This window comes from Balearica regulorum, chromosome 3 (assembly GCF_011004875.1).
Source record: "Balearica regulorum gibbericeps isolate bBalReg1 chromosome 3, bBalReg1.pri, whole genome shotgun sequence".
Lineage (NCBI taxonomy): Eukaryota > Metazoa > Chordata > Aves > Gruiformes > Gruidae > Balearica > Balearica regulorum.
The window spans coordinates 20797913-20815639 of NC_046186.1; the positions used below are offsets into that span (position 1 = coordinate 20797913).

At 36.5% G+C, this 17727-nt stretch overlaps 1 protein-coding gene across 12 annotated transcripts in view; it reads left to right on the forward strand.

Annotated features, from left to right (window-relative positions):
- The window catches only part of MYT1L (myelin transcription factor 1 like), a 319071-nt gene that overhangs the window by 189526 nt on the left and 111818 nt on the right, over nt 1-17727 (forward strand). The window lies entirely within an intron of this gene.

The following is a 17727-nucleotide window of genomic DNA, read 5'->3' on the forward strand; positions in this document are numbered from 1 at the left end:
AATTTTTGTATACAGTTCTCTTGCTCATATGTTGCAAATTAAAATTTGGCCCTACTGACATGTTGATCCCAGTGTGACTTCTGTTATTTAATGTATTTTATAACTGAATGAAAACGAGCTTCTGAACATTTTAAGTTCAATGATCAGGTTAGATTCAAAGGTCAAAGCCTAAGACAAATCAGCGATAATAAGACTTCAGGGTTCAAATGTTACATTATAGTTATAAATACCTTTACTTCAGTTTCTAAAGAATGATATGTGGAGACATCTCCTTTAAGAAATTGTTTTTAGCTATTTATCATTAACAATATATCAAAGCAGCATATGTTACACATACTACATGTGCTTTGAATTAATTTAGAGCTGTCTTTACATTTCTGTGTCTGCAATGTCAATGTTCAATAGTGTGCGATATCTGTGTAAACAGGATTCCTTTCCTGAATCATTTGTCCATGAAATTCTTGTGCAATATTTTGAAAATTTAACAGCTCTAGGATACATGAAATTTTCTCATGTGCTGTGCATTTCATTTAACTTACTTTATACAGCAGCCCATTGTAGGGGATAAAATGGCAGATGTTTTGGCCATCTCTCTTCTGAATAGAGGGAGGTGTTCAAACCAGTGTTAAATTCTCCTGAAACTGTTAAGATTTTTTTCATTCTTGACTTTTTGATGTTTTAAAGCACTTGTGTTCATACGAACACATATTTCACGTCAAATCTGATAACTGCTTTGTAGTGAGGGCATATGGTTTTTATGAATTAAATTGAAATTATACGTTTGTGGTTAAGGCATTTATTTGAGACAGGAAAAGATATCAAACAGTGACATGTCAGGCCACTCAGTGCCACTCAGGCCACTCATGTGCCTTTTTTCTTAACAGTGAATGAAGATTAGGGATAAGTGCAGAAAATACTTTCAAAATTAGAACAGGAAAAGTGATATACTTGATACTAAAATTCTTTTGAATTACATTTAAACAATGTAAACCATAAAATAATTATATTCAAATTTCTTTTACTAATCTTTTTTTCACTCATAAAAGTGGTAACATTTTTGCGCTTATTTAAAGGATTTGGTTAAATGGGAACACTGATTTAGGAAAAGTAACAAAAATAATTCTTCTTAAATAATTCTTAAATTCACTTATGACTTCTCATTTCAAACCATGGTTTTCTTTTGTCCGTTTTCTTCATGTAAATACAAGCCTCATCAGTAATTAATGAATGGCACCAAATCCTTCTTTTCCCTCAGAAATTTCACGAGCAGTCAACAGTTAAATGATGTGATTATAATGTCCTTTCTAGTTACAAGATTGTAACTAGGTACATTACTTTACACTTCATGGGATTTGCATGCAGATTTCAAAAACAAAACTCTTGACACATACAGAAAGAAACTCTTTAGCTTAAAAAAAAATCTGACTTTTCTTCTGAATTGCTCTAACTTTGATCTATGTGTCTGTGTTTGTTTGTGTAAAATCACCCTTTTGGGGGAGAGGGAAGGAATAGATGTGAGGTTTGGAAAGATTACGTGCAGTTTTGAGACGTTAGCTCCATATTTTGCTTTCTTGACATGATTCTGGTGTGTCAGTACACAAACAGACTGAATCTCAGAGCTGTTAATTAAATGAAATTTTGGGCGGATGCGCAAAGAATAAAAATTGGAAATACATCAAAAATTCCTTTTTTTTCTACTGGCTAAAGAATTTGTGAGGTTTTTGTGGTTTTTTGTCACTCTGATTGCCAATCCACTAATCAAAATATATTTAACCAATATATATCTTATTTAGTGTAAAAAACCAAAATGCTTTTTTGAGATTTACAATGTACATATCTGTTTTCTAAAAGAGCAGTAATTTTTTTATCTAGTCCAACCAACACCTAGTAAATTTATGTTTTTGAAAGAATCTGAAGGAATGCATAATTTTCTTTTTTCTAATTTGCTATTTGGGTTTGACCCTCAAACATTTCTTCCAAGGAAATCAGACTGTCTTAAAAATTTGATGTGTTCAGGGAATTGCATATCTCAGCTGATGCCTAACTCAAGTCTGTTTAGAGCTACAGAACATTTTAATGAGGTTAAGACCTTTCCATTCACAATACCAGACCAGCTCATTATTAGGAATGAATTGTATTTGCTTCCACTAGATGTAGTCAGAGCTCTCCAGAATTCTATTTCTTCTATAACATCTTGAAGTCTCTGGAATTTCAGGGTTTTTTTCATTGTAATTTTATCCTTGTAATACCAATGTGACAGTGAAAACCATGTTCAGATACTGCATTAAACTTGAACTGAAATGAACAGATCCTTTCAAATTTTCAGACAGATTCAGGGGATGAAATGTTCTGCTGATAAAATATCAGGTAGAAGTCAAAGTAGAGTTTTATCTTATGTTTTGTACCCCAATTGTATTCTTAATTATGAAAGAGCTGCAGTGTTAGGGTTAGCTAGGGAAACAAGCAGGCCTCAGATGTCATTGGTGTTTCCTTTGAGGTGTAAGAAAACACAAGATTGATACTAGTTAGAGTACAGTGGTAACGACTTGTTGTATCATTTCCATCCTTTTGATTTTTTCTTTGTGTCAAATCTTAGTTTGAAGTGAAACCTTGGGTGACTTAGTTGGTACTTTGCTCTCAGCTCTTGAGTTTAGAGCTTAACTTTAGCTTGTTAGTTGGGCATACTAATAAACAGCCAGGATGGACAGGCTTCTCTGTGGGGCACTTTAGGGCGGGATGCTAGGATCTCTCAAACTAAGTCAGCGAAAGCACCTCTCTCCAGTGACTGCATAGAAAGTTCAGAAAGATTAGCATCCCAGTTTGGGCACTGAGCATAAGTGTCCAAAATTAGGTGGTGTGCCTACCTTCTCCAGAGCAGACTCATATCTCTTGGGGTTTTTTTTGTATTTTAGTATTACCTAGAAACCTGAAGCTATCATGGACCTTCCAGCACTGTCTATGATGCACAGCATGAGGCAGTGCCTAGATGTTAGAGTTTACACAGATAGGACTTCAGTACCTGTTGTTTATGTTTCCGGGCACCCGAGGCCAACTAAACTACTCACAGTAGTTAAAGAAATGCACGTATCTTTGCAGTATCAGGTCCTAAAAAATAAAAAGGTTATGAAAGATGTGAAAACAAAACCAAAACCAAAAAATAAGCCATAGACATGTGTAGATAGTGGTAGAGACAAGTGAAGAGTTAAAATCTTAGGAATGAAAACCAGAGCCTCTCCCTGGGCCATGCTCCTCATACTGTTATTTTATTCACTTGGTAGCTCTTCAGGTCCACTATGCATAACAGCATAGTAACAAACAGCATTCTTATACGTTCAGAGCTGTGAAGTAATTTTGAACAATAAGCTTGGTCCAGATCCTTGAATACTTTAGCTGTGAACAATCCATCTGGGTCTATAGCAGTTAAACCACTCCAGGAGAGTGTTCCCAGAACTGTGTTTTCAGGAGGTCTGTCGGCTAAATATCTGAAGGAAAGTATAGTTTCAAGTGTTCTTTCATTGCAATTAGTAGGAACTTTGACAGTTTCATTAATCAGCTTTAGAAACAGCAGGATTCATATTCTATGTATACAAATATAAATGTAAAAGCGAGTCCCATTTCTGGTCTAAGTTCTGCAGGTGCAAATCCCATAGTTACTCTGCAGTAACTGAGCACAAACTGGCCAATGTGATTTACTGAGTAGATGTGAATGACAGTTTTAGAAATATTACAACCTACTGTGCTGCTATGCATTCAGCTTTTTTTTTTTTAAAACACATCATATACCAAATAGAAGCCATGTAAATAGGTATGTATATGATAAAAATCCTAACTAGATTCCATTAAAAAATACTGATTACATGCAATGGCCTATTTTAAAAGCTTCTTAACATCATAGTTTAATATTTTCTCAAGTAACAAAGCCAATTAGATTCTGTAATGGATTAATCACTTGCCGAATAGCACATGCTTCAGAATGAAACACATTCTAACAAATAAGAGCCCTAAAAAGAATCTTAAGCTGTTAGCATGGCACTATGTATATTAATTTAGGATTCTTTTAATGCATATATCAATGTATATTTGAAAGCAGATAAAGCCATTGTATAGAAATTAAAGCAAAACACAATCTTACTCTGAAACAATATGCATCAAATTTCAGGGAAGGATGAATTGTTAAGGCCAAATGATACACCCTTCAGATTTAAAATGGAAATACTGATAAAGCTCTTGCTATAACATGAATTCCAATTTGATTGCTGAAAATAAGAATTCAGATTAAATAAACCAACTTAAACATTTCATCTACCAAAGAATCTTGCATGCCTTTTCTTCAGTTCAGATTGCATTTGTAAGGGATTTTATTTCATTAATCACTGATACAATGTCTTGCAAAAAGAAGCGAGTCTCAAAAATGAAGAGGGATCATAAAATAATGTTTGGATCTATAATGTATGAATTGTCCCTAACCTTATAAAATACATTGCATTTTAATTTACTACCACATTTCTCCATATCAACCAGTTCTTTGTTGCTTTACGAGGCTGTGTCTGTTTCTATTACATTACACAGATGATAGAATTGTTTTGACCATCTTTTAATTTTTAAGCATGAGATTTGTCACTCGATACAACAGATTTATTTGAATTTATAAATATCTTAGAGTTTAGCCGTGCTCTTTTGATTAGGAAAAGCCCCACATACCCTTGTATTGCCTTGGCATTATATACTATAGTTTAGCTGTCTATATTTTAGAACAGAGTGAGTGAAATAATGCAGGCTCCCAAACTTCGAAATTAAAAGACTCAAATGTCTCTCTCTTATTAGAAAATTATTGAATTTCTGTGGCTTGTTGTGCCATATTTCTTATTCAAATTTTTTCATTTCATATACCTGTTCACCCACCAGTTTGATTGCCATGGCTGCAGCCGTGGGTGAATAATTGCCTGTCTTCACAGGAGCATGTTCTGGAGCTAAAGTCGAGTGCTTGCTTCCTGATGTATGCCTCATTTGGATTCTGCCGACAGCCTAGGGGCTGTATTATTCATGCCTTGACAGATAGCACTCACTAAAAGCATTGGAACAGGGCCAGGTACTGGCAGAGAGATAGTGGAGCATTGCAACTTGCAACTGAGAGGAGCATCTATAATACAAAAAAGAGAAATCCTCATACCTCCCTTTTACTGGTCTCACTTTGATGGAGAATTCATTTGCATCAAAATAAAATATCCTAAAAATACATACATTTTTTCTAAACCACGCTTGAAAGTTTAACACAATTTTCCACATTTAATTGCAAAGCTGATTTTAATTAGTAAGGCCCTGCATGTGAAAAATGAAGATTCACTTGGGTGAGTGTAACACATTGCAGTGTCTGCTGAATGCTCTAATTAATGTATGGCTGCTGTACAACAGGGTGCACTGTGGGATATTTATGAAAAATTCTGTGCACGCAGCCAGTCTATCTGTATTTTAGTTCTTGAATCCACAAGAATAAATAACTTTTCCCCCTTTATTCTTTATGAGACATCATTGTGCATGCCATCACTCCATCCATAAACTTTATGGCATGCCTGTCCTTTTTACTATTTGTCAACGATATTATAAATCAGAAGCCAGGACATACATATTTTAACATTAATTTGATAGCAGAGCATGGTTGCACGCTGTGCAGAACCCGAGGTCCACCGATGCATTTGTGTTAAAGCCTAACCACAGAACAGTGAGGTCCTTATTGTTGCTTGCTTTTATAATACTGTGAAAAATCCCACTGAATGCTGGAAGTATAGACAAATGTATATTCATTTCTTTCTAAGCTGATAGTCAACCTTTATTACAGTGTTAAATAATGATAAAACGATTCACTAGATATTTACCTGAGGAAACTCCATACTCCAGCACTGCCTATGCAATTTAATTGCATTTCATTTAATGGTATATTTTCTAAAGTTTTTGGTAAATTGTGGTGAATACCAAGAAGACCATTAGAAATGTATTTTATATAAAGTAATCCACCGTTCAGAGTTTCTAAAAAATGTTAATAAATGAAGCTTCACTGCTTTGTTAAATCCAGCTAAAGAGAAATAAATAAGAAAATAAATAAATAAAGTGAGTGAAAGAGCATAGGGATTTTCAAACAGAACACTGCAAACAATAAATAAATGTGCTGACAGAGAATCCATAATGTATTAGAGGTCTGTATTGGCTGCTGTCTGGATTCAGCAATATATCCTTTGTCTGATTGTTGATTAATGATTAGAAAGGTGCAAAGTTGGGTCTGAAACGTCAACCAAATATACACCAGCAATTGGCGTGTGGCTCTGCATGCTAGTGGCCATTGTCTAGAGGTGACTACACAAAGGAACCACAGTTCAATTCCTCCTACCACCATCTGGATTGGGAATAGCAATTTCAGAGGCAGCCAGTTGCAGGATCTGCATGTGCCAGGAATACTAGCCTAATAAAGAGAGGGGGATAAAATCAAAGTCAGGAGCACAGAGAGTGCTGACTCAACTGTGCAGCAATGGCAAACAGCGGATTTGGGATGCACTTTCTGCAACTTGTACATTGCTGAAATCGTATGCTCATTTTCTTTCAAATGGCAGGTGCTAGGCATATTTCTCATGCAGCAGTCCACTTACAGCCTCAGTGTTTTCTGTGGAAGGATCTGTCTGGAGGTGTTGCCATCAGCCACAAAATAAAGGAAGGACATGCAGAAAGTGTGGGAAAGAAAATGAAAAAGAAAAAAGAAAGAAGGAAGGAAGGAAGGAAGAAAGAATAGAACATCCAATGATACTGGGAAGACAATTTTCCCAACAAGATCCTGGAAGAAGCTATGCATATTTTTCCTTCGCCTATGGGAAATTTGGTTGGCCTAGTAGCTTTGCTGAGAGCATTGTGTTCTCTTAGGAGAGAAATAAATCGTTTCAGGTTGAATAATTTGTGCTTTTCATAATGGAAAAGAGGATCTACAGAGTTGATTCACACATGATGGGCAAGACATTTCAACTCCCTATGCCTCTGTTTCCCCAGTTGTAAACAGAAAGAGAATTTCAGGCATCTTAAGATGTAAAGACAGAAGCATATATGGGGGATTATTGCAAATACAGGGCCCTAAACTCTGTCTCTGGTATTTATCTGATATTTAAATAAAGATGTGTTAAATGACCATTGATGTCAGAGGAAGTCTAACCTTACCTTTCCGTGCTTTTTGGATCAAAACATTTTTCTGGAGGATAGAGCAAAATTAACTGATTTATAATGATAAGACAATTTTACATTTAAAGTCAACTCTAGTTTCCATGTTTCATATTTTGTGAATTATTTCTACAACATTTCTGTAAAAATACTTATTCTGAGGTTTAGAAAACTGGGAGTATTTAAGAAATCTCTTTATTAATGTGTATTTTAGTGATAATGCAATCATGGTTATTAGCCTTACACTAAACCAGAAAAGCCATGAGCATCATTGTGCACTGGGTTTAGGGTGCTATGGAGCTGTCTGCATCCTCCTACCAACAGTTCTGAGCAGCAACATGGCTACTGTGCGTGCAGTTGGAAAATGGCCTGTGGATTGGAGCATCCCAAGTCAGGGCTTTGGAGACAGGAGAAAGTACTGGAGAATGCTGGCAGCTGGATAGACAGGGAACCCCATCTTATTCCTTGCGCCAGTGTTCACGTCAACACAAATAGCAGAGGACTTTGAAAAAGTTTTATCCATAGATGGCACCCGTGCTATTAGAGAATAGTGCTGCCCTGCACCTTACTGTCCACCTCAGTGAAAATGATCTGAACTCTTCTAGAATCATCAAGAAAAGAAGCAGTGAAAATCACATAAGTAATAAATAAAATTATAGTTATCTTTTTCTTTCAAATAGTCATATTTTATGAGAATAGGCACCCTAAGTATTATCTAGTTTAGCAAAAGAATATGAAGAAAACAAGAAACCAACTCAAATAGGAAGGATCCAGAAACCAAGGTCCATCTACCTTCTGCATGTTCTAAATCACTTGACCATGCCAGCAGAAAAATCCACATGGATATATATGTAAAAATAGGAGATAAATGATGCACAAAAAAAACCCCCAAAAAAGTAAAGAAGTGAGAAAACAAAACCAAGGTTGTAGGAAAAAAGAGAACAAAGAATAGTTTCGTCGTCATTTTTTTTCCCTAAAAATACACCGTGATGTGTCTTTTAAGACTTATATTGAAGTTTTTCAATAAGCTGAGACAGCCCTTTCAAAGACATCACTTCTTATTAGTGGTTGATATCAAGTACTGCTTCTAGTGGTGTCAGCTCAGGACAGGGAAAGGAGAGGTACTCCTGAGCCATCTTTGATGACAATAATAAATCTAAATAAATACATCCATAGTACAGAATCAAATGCCCAGGGGATAGATAGCTCCTGAAGATATCCTCAGCACTGCACAGCTTAGGGCACTGAAAACAGTGATAACTTCAACCAGATGAGTGGACCTACCAAGTTAGTTTTCAGGCTACTCATGTGAATCACCTTCCCAAGAAAAATCTTGAAATTTACTGATTAATTACATGAAAAGGGATCGCAGAACCTAATGCCCTTTTGTTATGTGCAAGAATCATCATCGCCACACTGTAAGCATGCATGGTAGAGTGGAGAGGGGTTATAACGCCTAGGAGAAAATATTCCTGTGATTGAAGTTAGGCCTGTGGCATAAATCTATGATTTACGATAAAATTTGTAATACTATAAAGCCAAATGAGACAGGACAGGATATGATTGGCTTTAAATGCCAATACCAGCCATTTAAAACAGCTTTTTTAAGTTCAGTTCCCTGAGGCTGGGACAAATTTCTCAGCCATCTTTTTTTTTTTTTTTATTTAAAATAATGAGCAGGCCACTAAATTGGATGAAAAAGTAGTGACTGAATGCTTTCTGTCCAGCCGATACTCGTGAAAGAAATTCACCAATGATATGCGCCTGCTACTGTTTTCCACTCTCGTAATGTCTTTGGGAGAAAATGTTAACCTATACTTGGTGAACAGGGAATAGGTGTTCAGAATAAAGGCTAGAGCTAAAAACTGGCATGCATTCAACTTTTGCTTTTGCTTTAAGTCATTCAGTCCAAGGTGTGGGCCCTCATCATCCCTCTCTTATTTTGTGTCTAACTCTGAAGTCAAAGTAGAACTGTACTTTTAATATTAAGCTTGTCCAAACTTCTAGTGTTCTACCAGGATACATTTATTTGGGCATCTTGATACCTATGTCATACTAAGTACATAGCAAAGTTAGTTCATCTCTAGTCTCTTACTTGCTTGTTTCAGTGTAGCAAGTTTTTTTAAAATCCTCCAATTTGTGACCTATACAAACGTGGCACTCACCCACTGTGTTATTCTTTGTCAGTAGGAGTTAGGACACGTTTCTCCCATCTTCTGGGAACTTGCATTGATTATAAAGAAGTTCAGATGTCACGCTGCTTGTATTCTCTTTTCTTGATCTGTTCTTATTTTATGAACAATAAAATAGCCAAAAGAAAGAACGAAGGATATAGTTTTGTAACTTTGAGTAGTCACTTGGAGAGAGAAGAACCCTATTTCCAGTCCCGGCATTAGCACTTCACATAGAAGACAGACACTCATTTTAGAGAGGGATGGAATGAGTCCTTCACCGGTAGCAAAGAACATGTAAATGTTTTCTTTTGCATGAAGTATTAAAGAAGAGCGCACTCTCAACTCAAGTTATTATAAAACCTCATGAGCAAGCAGTCTTCTGAGAGGTGTAAAATGAAGTTACCCCTGGCAAAAGAGGATATTAAATACAAATTTCTCACACGTTTCTGTATATTCTAGATTAGACGATGTCTAAGGTTGGAATCGTGATTCCTCCTCTGACCATCTCCTAGTCAAAAGACTGAGTTCATCTCCATTTCTGTAGAGAAAAAAGAAGGCTTAAGGTGATTAATTCTCGGAGCAGAAATCCCCCACTACAGAAAATATCTTCCTCCAGTCTGGATTACAGCCTCTAAATTCTGCTGTGTGTTAAGTGCCTGCATGTCCCTAGGTATTAGAAGAGGAGCAGACATACCTCACTTGGATGGTAGAATTTCACTGTGCAGCTATGCATAGAAACTGAGAGCTGTAATGCATTCGCTCCCTTGGTAAACTAGCAGTTCGTGACTCTGCTACCACACAAGAAATTTGCGTCACAGCCAGGAGTTGAGTCATGCCTCTGAATTCTACTCCAGTGCCTTTTGCTTTAGACCATCCTTCTTGTATTAAAAGTTAATTTATACCAAGATTAGCAAATGATTTCTTGTTATTGAGTATTTGCAGGGACAATAAGAACAATGCACTAGAATTACTGATACACTGTTTACTGTAGATCTTTCTTGGGCATGGTTTCTTCTAGGATGATCAGTGAGGATTAATGGTTTGTTGGTTCTTAGTAACCATGAGGACTACTTCGGGAGGAGGGGACAAGCAAACAGTGATCTCAAACAAGAGGATATGTCATATATCATGGCATATATGATGAATATTCTCTGACATGAGTCTTATAGATGTTTGCATGTCTCTAGTCACCAAACCAAAAAAAGGGGATTTGAAACCTGTTTCTCAGAGAATTCTCTGGATATCCCATACTTTGTGAAAGGAAGAAGATACAAAGTCCCAACTAGATGGATTTATGACAGTAACTGTATTTTATGCTCATAAAGCTTTTTCAGCTGTTAATTTCAAAACATTTCACAAATGTTAATGCAGTAGCCTTGGTACGTTTTGTGATGTTAAGTATTTGATTTCAAATGACACCAAAGGTCATATTGCTTATGATGTTGTAATACACTCACAATAGCACATTGACTTACAAGACTGGTCATAGCAACTTTTTACAGTGCACATTTATAGTGCATAGGAGTTTGGGATGGAAAGTGGGAAAAAAAAGATCATTTATCTGGCTGAAAATGTAGGAATAATTCTGACAGAATGTAATTGCATTACTTTATTTTGAGCAGGGCTTTAGAATTAACATTTCTGGTTCTTAAAACACAGACACTTAGCTCTTCTTTTTAATTCCATGTGACATAAGGTATTACCAGCTTTACAGTCTTCTGTCCCTTCCACAGTGGCGAGCTAAGAATTTGTTTCAGTGCTACTGGCAAGGAAAGTGTACTACTTTCTGAGTCATAGTGCTGTCTCTGCAGCACCTAGGTGGAAACTGGAAAATACTGACATACTCAGAACTGACGTGGCCTGGCTTTGCTTAGCTTGTGAGACCTAAAGAGATCACAGAGAAAGACAGACTCAGAAACTGAGTCAGAGTTATAAAACAAATATCATTTTAGAAAGAATGCAAATAAATTCTGACTACTGTGTTAACTTCATATCTTAGCAGTCAAGCTTGCTGCTTCCAGTTATGTTATTAAAGGATGTAGGAGGAAGGACTGAACAGTTAAAATGGCATTGACTAAAAGTGGAACCACTTATTTAAAATGTCAGTCTTTAAGCAAAACTGTAAAACAGAGAAAACAGTTAGCTTTTTCTATCTACTATAATTTTGATTGTTCATTGAAAATTACAGCAGTCAGTCAGATTTAGAAATCACAGTCTAGTGGACAGCTCGGGTAGAACCACAACAGAACTATCATGGTTAGTTAAGATTTGCTAGTAGCAATTTTATTTTATTTTTTTACTGTTTATGTGTACTATGGATTAAACTCTGGTGTAAGCAGGAACAGAATTTCATTACTCTTACACCAGGGCAGTTTGTAATTCTGTTGCTCTAAAAGTCTGTAAAAAAACAGAACTTCCCAGGAAGACAAAAATTTCTTGGCTGGTCTGAAAAAAGAAATGATACCAAACTCCCTAATTTTTAAGCTGTAAGGAAATTTAGAATCATCTGGTGCAGAGTCAGGAAATATTTACCTACTGGGTACATTACAATGTAACTTTGCATGATATTGGATAATTTGAAGTGACATCATACCTGTGGAGCTTATCATCCCTACCTTCAAAACCCTCCAGGTATTATGGACACTAAAATGTCTTCTGATACCTGACCCCACCTTCTGTTTAGTACAGGAACCTGTTAATGAGAGAATGACAGAAAAACATTTGCCACCATTAAATTTCTGCATCTGTGATTTTCACAAAAAGCATTTAGTCACATAAACCACATACGAGCACAAGCTTCTAGAGCACAACTTAAGTAGAGCTTAGGTACTGAACCCCAAGAGAAGGATCCACAAAAATCCTGAGTCTGTAGTTGACCAAACTGGTAATAGAAAGCCTATTTATGTATGCCCAGAGGTGCTGCCAGCTTAGCTGAGCAGTGCTGCTCAGTGCTTTCTACATGCCAGAATGTCTGAGATCTGCAGACCGCGTGTACTTATACCAGCATTTTCTGATCCAGTAGGCACAGCAAGCATTCTCTGCTCACACGAACATGCAAGGACAGCACTGATTTCTATAGGCAGCATAGCAGTCACATCCCCTTTCACTGAAAAATTTCCTTATAGTGGTACATCCTGGACCTGCAATGAGAACGCTACCTTAGGAAGCAACGTACTGCTTTGGTTTCTCCATCAGCCTGAGCAGGCCTAAGCAGATTGTTATTCCCAAGCCAGAACCATACTGAAAGGATGACAGGCAAAGGCTGACTAGGGTTAGGCTGCCTTCTGTCCCAACTGTTGAAGCCAGGCCTGCGGACAGAAAGGAGCATGAGGATTTCTGCAGAGAAAGAGAGAGAAAAGCTAGTTTGTTGATTAAAGGATTCCTCTAGTGGAACCAGATTTGGAGCCATAACAGATTGATTTTTTCCAAAAGAAAAAAAAAAAAAAAGTCTTCTATTTTTTTGACAATTGTTTCATCCTGAGTTGTTAAAAAAAAAAAAAGAACAGTATCACACTACCTGTATCAAAACAGAGATCAATAAAGTAGCCATCCATACTATAGGCATGATTTTTGTACCTGCATTGGAAAGTGTCTTTTTGGATTTATGAGTCATATTTTCAAGATGATGCCTAAGTCAGAGTTGCAAGTAGATGCAGACATCAACAAGAAAGAGACAAGTGATTTTGGAAACATTGTTTTTATAGTACTTCATATTTCTTAGCATAGATATACCACAGCCAACACGCTTGCTATAGCGACTCCCATGCTTATATACCTATATATTACCTTTGGGGAATTTATTCACTAGGAACTTAGTCATCTAAACTTAAGTGCTTTAACATTAAGTGTGATGACATTTAATGTTGCCACAACTGTTCCCATTATAGATCTGTGTCCCAAATATATAGGGACCATTTTTAAAAGTGACTAATACATTGCTAACCGACTTTCAATGAGACGTAAGCGTTAAGCATCGAATGCCTCAAACTATTCAGAAAATTAAAAGTAGTCTTTGAAGTGGCATACACTTTTTCAAAAGTTGCCCTTCATCTTTTAAAACTAAAGAATCTGTTCCTTTTCTTGACATCGTCCTGTTACATACTTGTACTTCCAGCCATTTCCCAATTTCACCCTTTGGTCCTTGGACAGTACATCATTCTGGACCTTTCTCTATTCAGTCGTTGACCTTTGCTACCTTTCCTGTCTGTGCATCTTTAAAACTGAGCAGCTGAACTTCAGATAGGGATAACTGCCACATTTCCCTGTGAAATCTAGCCATAGGAGGTATATTGGCAGCATATTTTCAATGGAAACCGCCATTTCCACCCACAACCCAGCTGCCACATTTAAATCATGCTGTGTGGGGCTTCCACTCCCTTGGGAGGCTATTTTCATGTTCCTTCAGAGACTCTTCTACAGTCTAATAGAACTCACTGTCAGCTATAAAAAGTAACATTATATACCATAGTATTTTTTTTTTTTTTTCAATCATGATATGAGTCAAGTTGGAGCCTCACTGTTCTGGATTAGAATGTGATGGTATTCAGTTAGATTTTTTCTTTTTTTTTTCTTTGGCAGGGAGGGGGCCCTGAACAGGCGTCCTTCCTTTCATCAGATATATCAAAAAAGGTCAGATTAAGGCAAAGCCATTTATGTCCATATCTAGACATCTGGCTTTTGGAGTCATGTGATTAAGCCAGTAGGTAAGCTTTCATTGTTAGACAAGAGAATTTCTAATTCTTCTAATCATGAAAGAAAAAAAAAAAACAAAACAAAAACAGGTGAAAAAAATGAACTGAACATAAGAAATACAGTTTTGTCCTTTGAGTCTGCCAACAACTTGAATCAATTTCTTTAAGATAGGTGAGCTTGTATCTTAGTGGAAATACTACCTGCAAGACCCCCTGATATTACAACAAAGCAACTCCTATGTGCTGCAGAAGATTGTTTGGTAGATTGTTAGCACAAGCAAATACACGTCTTCCAGGGTGTAAGTCATGACAGGGTGTGTGCAGCAGCATTTTCTCATATCCACAATACCTGCCCTGTATATGCATGGGATGGAAAAACATTATATGCCATTATATCTGTGTCTCTTGAAGGATGTGCCACACTGAGTAAAGGTTAGGGCAGGAGAATTGTGTGGGTCTAAAACCCCAGACAGCTCTAATACTCTGATAATAATCTCTGATTGATAGGAACTGCTAATAGGGGCTCTAATGACTGTTGAAAATTACATAATGCTAAAATAACTGTGTCCATCTAAAGCAAAGAACATACAGTCTTGGTTATAAGTTTGTGCTTACAACTTTGTGTGCAGTAGTAAACTGGCAGGCACACCAGCTAGTATCAAAATTTTGTCTTAGAAATCAGTCTCGAGGAGGTCTAATGATAAAGGTATTTTAGAAATCCTCTTTACGTTAAACAGATTTTTATGGTAACTTTTTTGGTGTAGAGCCCACTAAGAAGGAAAGCACCCTTAAAAATTAGTATGGAGGATAAACTTTCAGTTCCTTCATAATAATGTTTGCTGAATTCATATTAATAATGATTAACATTTTTACCAAGAGACCAATTCTAGCTGCAGCTCCATAATGCAATAGAGAGAAAGTTGTCATTTCTGTTCTGTTTTAGAATAATCATGTTTTCTCTGTGTTACGGAAAGGCACAATCTTTTTGATTTTCTTCAAAAGAGGAAGATTTAAACATCTCAATCCTCTAACAACCAGAATTTAGAATATTTCACACTTGAATGACTCCTAACCAACTGTACAAGACAAAGAATGGTATCCTGTAGCTTATGCTGGAGATGAGAATCCAGTACATAAGCACTGAAGTGGTTGCAGCTTGTATCACTTTGTTTTTGTCATATTTTTTTCTGTAATTTCAGATGTTTACTGACGACAGTCACATTCTTGTGTTAGAAGGTTGCTCCACAGTATTATTCCTTTCCATTGGCTATATTCTGTAGCCATTAGCTTTTTGGATCAAGTAAGATACGTATTGCTATATTTGCAGGAAAATTGGTGTATCTTATTTCTTAATTCTGTGCCATGTATCTTTCTTAGTTTAAATGAAGTTGGGAGCCAGTGCTATTGTGTATCTATGTAGAGATGATGGGAACAGTATTTGTGATAGGAATCAGTAGCTGATAGTCTCATTATAGCAGCCCCACATTAGAGATGCGATAAAATGACAGTGTACTCTATTACTCAGTACTTAAATACATGCTAGAATGATAGTTTGACCTGCTGTGTTGTTGTTAAGTATGATCTATTGAGTCTGTGTCTAAGGGTGTTGATTCTACTAATATGTATCTATCTAGCCGTGTTGTTAAATGATTGACAGTATAACTACATGAATCGCCTTTGATTTCCAGCAGTTTATTTCCCTTGATTTTTGAATGCTTGAACTTAGCATGCTGAATTGCTTAAAAGCAATTACATTTAAAATGTTGGAATAGAAAGATTTCGTATCATGTCCAAGGCTCAAACATTGTGACTATGAAAAGATCTTTTGTAACCGATAGATGTGCTCTTATAGCATATTCTAACCCTTTCAAATTGGTGAGTGATTGATTATGAACTTTTCCCATTTTATGATATGATATTATCATGAAAAATAAATAAATTGGAACCTGCCCTGCCCTCTACCTGTAAACAGAGTTGTCGTTACCACTGAGGCTGAACACACAGGATATACACAAATCTGGACATCTTGGCAGCTCTAGATACTGCTTTGATTTAGCTCAATGTAGCCAACCTCATTTTTGTCTCTATGTAGAAAAATAGAGGGTTTTCTTTCCCAGTGTTTTTCTTCCAGTTTAGATTTTTGAAATAAATGTGGACTTCAGGATTTTGAGTTAGTGGAGAAGTCAGTGTTCTTTGAGTCAGTGCAGAAGTAGTCACTGGCTTTGCGTGTTCCCATTTTTACATGTCTGGGTTACATCTAAATCAACATTGAAATGTCCAGAATCAATAGCCACTTAGCAAAACTTGATTATATGCATTTCATCTAATGAATCAATATGAGTCACTAAACCTGTGCTCTTTGCACTGTCCTAGTTTCTTTGATCAGTCCCTGTATTCAAGGGTCTGGCAACAAGACATAATCAATTATGGCTTCCGGCTCTTGAACACACAGTTAAGTTGGGTATTTGCCATCCTAAGATTACAGTGCAACTACAGCATTTGTCTGACATTGGATCATGTCTTGAAAAGATAGCTAAGCTATAGGGAGGAGAATTATTCATGTTAAGTGATACGGCAGCTGTGGAATGGAAAGAAGCAGGGTTTGTTTTTCTCTTGATAAAAGTATCGTGGTGCGTGGCTTTAAAATCTACTAGGTACTATCTTTGTCAAGGATGGACATACAATATAAAAAAAAAGAGAGAGAGAGAAAAAGAGAAAAAGGTTTGGATTTCTCTCACTTTTATCAGATTTCTAAGTGGTAGAAATAAAAGTTAATCACCATTAACTCCCTTTACTGTCAGTGGAGAGATAGGCAAAGTCTCTAAGAAAGGTGAGATGAATTACCTCCCAGGAGGTTCCAGTTTCTCTGCGTTGCCTTATGAAGGGAGCTTAACGTGACATGTATAGACTTTGTTTTTAGAAGCCTAGGGGTAGGTAGGAGATGAACCCTATCCATGACATCATAAGTCATGGGGCAATCAGATATTATATTGATTTATTTATATAAATACTTCTGAATAATCTACAACTGCAGGGCATGCACTTTGCTAACCTGTGTTGCCACATAAGTTTTTAGTTTCATGATTTGTTACATTTATTTTTTACATTTTGCTTTAAATGAGCTCTCCAGGGCCGAGACTTTTTCCTGTATATTTCTGCACCACCTAGAAATACATTACTGTGCCTCATTTTTCTTCACTGAACAGCTGTTGGATTCAACCAATTAAATAAACTTACTGCTTAAATGGGTTAATTATTGCAAAACTGAAAGTTTCCTTTCAGTTGTCATATCCCAAGAGCAGAGACTTTGGTGATGGGTGAAATGATCTCGCCAGCCAGAGGGCAGATTAGCCATTAAGTTTGCTGCTATTCATCACCAGGTTCAGTTGCACCAGTTTGGAGCCTCAGTGAATCGGGTGGAGAGGTAGTTCACATTGGAAATGTATAGGATCCAATTAAATTAAAGATCTTCACTTTGACTTAAGTTACTGTGACTGTATTGACTACATCAAAGCTAGTCTGCTTTTTTTGTGTTTAAAAATACATATTTCAATATCTGAATTTCTGAAAAAAACCCACCCTTTTCGCAATGCTGTTTTTTAAAGATACTAATTTTTCTCTAGGGCTTTAGTTAAATAACGCTATATACATGAGAAGATCTGCAGTGT